Raw genomic sequence first — 4,095 nt, forward strand, 5'->3', positions numbered from 1 at the left:
TGTACTATCAACAAGACATATGTCTTCATTGTTGGTGTCGTCTATATTTCTTCATAGCAAAATAGATAATAAATGAATAAATAAATAAATAAGATACAAAAAATTGGTGAAAATTTATTATTATTCATTATAAATTATTTATAATGACTATATTAAAATTTAATTTAAATAACAATTATATCAATGAAAGAACAACTATAACTTATTTTAAACATAATTATTATTAATTTTTTTTACATATATAAAGAGAAGAAGAAGAAAAATACATTAAACATAAATTAACATAAAAAAATAATAACTCAATAATAATAACAATAACTTATTTTTGGACACTTCCATCACCAATGAGATGGTCAATTTTTCTATCTGGATCAGCAAAAAAAATCAACAACATCTAAGTGAGTAACGTCCATGTGATTATAAATAGAATCATTGTCATCTTCACAAATAAAATTTGTCTCTATCTTTTTTTCCTTATTTTTAAGTGATTCTTGATAAAGATCAATATGATGCTTTGGTGTACGACAAATACGTGACCAATGACCTTTGCTTCCACAATGATAGCATATGTCTTTCATATTTTCGCTACTTTGAGTAGCTTTACCCTGTTCAATTTTTTCACCATTTTTCCACTTCTGGTGTGAAAATGTATATTTCTAATTATCACCACGACTATGTCCATAACCATTACCACGACCACGACTATAAGTTTGTGCATAATTATAGTAGTCACGAGTTGTTACATTCACTTCTGGGAATGGAGCAATGCCAGTTGGACGAGATTCATGATTTTTCACCAAAAGCTTATAATTTTGTTCAGTCATAAGGACACAAGAAATTAATTTAGAATATTTTTTGAATCCTTTTTCACGATATTGCTGCTGCAAGAGCACATTAGATGCGTGAAAAGTGGAGAATATTTTTTCTAACATATCTTCATCAGTGACATTTTCTCCACACAATTTTAATTGAGATGTGATTCTAAATAATACTGAATTATACTCGCTAACAGTTTTAAAATCTTGCAATCATAAATGCATCCAATCATAACGAGCTTTTTGGTAAAATGACTGTTTTTTGGTGGTCATATATGTCTTTTAAATTATTCCAAAGCACAAGTGGGTCTTTTATTGTGAGATATTCATTTTTCAAACCTTCATGAAGATAATGACAAAGAAAGATCATAGCTTTAGCTTTATCTTGATTAGATGCTTTATTTTCTTATTTGATAGTATCTCCAAGACCTTTTGCATCTAAATGAATTTCAGCATCTAATACCCATGATAAGTAATTTTTTTTTCCGTAATATCAAGTGCGACAAATTTGAGGTTTGTAAGATTAGACATATTTAGTACTATCATAAAAATAAAAATAAGTTAGATATCATCTAAATATTATAACGATCAAAAGTATAAAATAAAATAAAATAATATTAAATTACTAGTAATTTACTTATATATATATATTTTATAGACACAAATTTATATATACAATAATTAAAATAAATAATGATATATTTCTATAAGAAAAATAAAAATAAAATAATATCGTACCTTTATTAAAAAATGTTCCTTTCTTACAAAAATGTGTAGTAGAGCTCTTGTGCTGGTAAAATGTTGTAAAATAAAGGTAAAATTGTAAGAAAGAATAGAGAGAAGAATATGAAGAGAAAGACAGAATCTCAATTTCATTTCACATATCCTTAATACAAATGAGACACTTATTTATAGGTCTAAAACTATAACTGAAGAATCGTATCTCTTTGAATGAGAATTAAACAAAATAATTACAAAATCGTAAGTTACAAAGAATAAGGAGGAGTTATGAGTATGGACATTCACTGATATAATAATTCATAACAAATATCATTTTTTTATTATTTTTTTAACCACAATCAATTAATTTTAAGTATATAAAATAATAAATTTAATTAAAAAATATTTATTATAAATTTTTACACTTAATTTTATAAATACTTTATATTTTAAAATAATTTTTAGATATTTAAATTTAATTTTAGAGACAGTAATTAACAAAATCCTATTTTATAGTATTTAAATTCTCAATTAAATATGATAAATTAATTTCTTAAACTTTCTCATTTGAAAAAAAAGGGTAGATTAGTCACAATTGTGGCTGTCATTCACATTAATTACTTAAGTTTTTTTTGGTTAAAGAAAAAGATCACGTTAATTAATTAAATGAAAAGAAGTTTAGAAATTTTTAAAATATTAATATCAATTATTCATAAATTTAATATCACTAACTAAATTAATTAAAAAAATTTAATTATTGTGAAGTGGCTAAATGGATCCTATAACTTGTATAAATAATCACAATCCCCTTATCATACAAAAATAATTTTGTATTATTTTGCATTTTTATTAACATATTAACAAATTTATTTTGTTTATTTTTACTTTTGTTTTATAAATGATGAACAATTAATTTTTCTACTATTTTTTTGAGAACTTTGGTTTGGCCTTTTTAACCCTTAATAATTAATGTGTTTGGTTGAGAATAATAAATAAGGGTAGTCACCGTAAAGGGGGCAACAAGAAATTATGTAATAATGTTTTATAAAATTTAAAAGACTAATTATTTTCTTAATTTTTGTGTAAAATAAAGGGGATAATGTTCAACATGTTACTTTAAAATTAAATATTTAGTTTATTAATTAGGATGGCTAGTTATTAAATTTGGAATTATGCTTAAATTATTTACATAAAAAATTTTAAAATATTAAATAGTATCGATTTTACACTGCAAAATATTAATATATTAACTAAGTTAACTTACTGAATTATCTAAAATATAATTATTTTATTAATTCTTATTTTTTTTATAAAATGTTAAGAAATAAAATAAAATTAAAAAATTGTAATTGATTAGTTTTGTAAAAGTTATAAAACAAAATAATATATTTTTTAAAATAAGATATTTTGAAACAAAAAATAAATACTAATAATAACATGTTTTATTATGTTATTCCATGCGTTATGTTTTTAATGAGCTAACATAATATTTTGAAGGTGCATTACAGGAATTTCTTTTAAATAATTGTTTCTATTCATCAAATAATTAATATACCAATAATGAAAGAAATAATATACAATTTATTCTCCTTAGTTAATTATGTGTATAAAAAACTGATTAAAAAAATAATACAACTGTTTTTTTGAATGTTGGTGCCACGGGGATCAAACCTGTCGCCTGTTCTCACCAGAATAAAAACACCTATGAGCTACTGGGATATTTGAGTTTTTTAGTAACACAAAAGGATAAACGATTGACTAATAAGAACTGAAAATTTTGAACTTTGCAATCTCTTCCTTTTAGCCAATGTGCATAGTGCTTTGTTTTAAGATTTTAGCCTCCCATTCTTTCTTAGTAATCAGTTTCATATATGAAGGCCTCCAAAACCAGTCATCAATGATATATCGACTAATATATACCATCAATGGACCATTTCTTTACCCGGACTTCAACTTTTTGTTATCGTTAAACTCTAAAAAATATAGATCAAAATTGTATTTTCTCCTATTAGAGATTTTTAATATAAATAATATTGTATAATCTAATTTTCAGTCCTAAAAAATAATCATCCTAATTAAGGGAATAAATACATAATTATTGTTGTACAATCATATTTATAAATATTATTCTACAGTTTAATTATTCTAATTAAGGAGATAACAATATAATTACAGCTGTAGAAACATGTAGATTTGCTAACTAAATATTTTGCCATTAAATTCCATTGTCATCCCCCCACAAATTGATGGTGGTAAATTTACAAGCATCAATTTGCTAATTAGGAAATTATGGCGTTGACGTGTTAAGGATGTAGTGAAAATGTCTTAGTGAAGATGTCAACAATTTGAATAGATGTAAAGACATGAAGTAGATTGATAACTTTGTGGTTATAGGCTTCTCGGATGGAATAACAATCAACCTCTATGTGCTTTATCTGTTTATGGTAAACTATATTTGTTGCAATTTGTATGACACTTGTATTGTCATCATGTAGTAGAGTTTGTTGTGTTTGTAAGAAACCAAGCTTAGAAAAAACACCACGCAACCAAATGATCTCAG

This window comes from Abrus precatorius, unplaced genomic scaffold, assembly GCF_003935025.1.
Source record: "Abrus precatorius isolate BTA unplaced genomic scaffold, Abrus_2018 Scaffold2, whole genome shotgun sequence".
NCBI lineage: Eukaryota > Viridiplantae > Streptophyta > Magnoliopsida > Fabales > Fabaceae > Abrus > Abrus precatorius.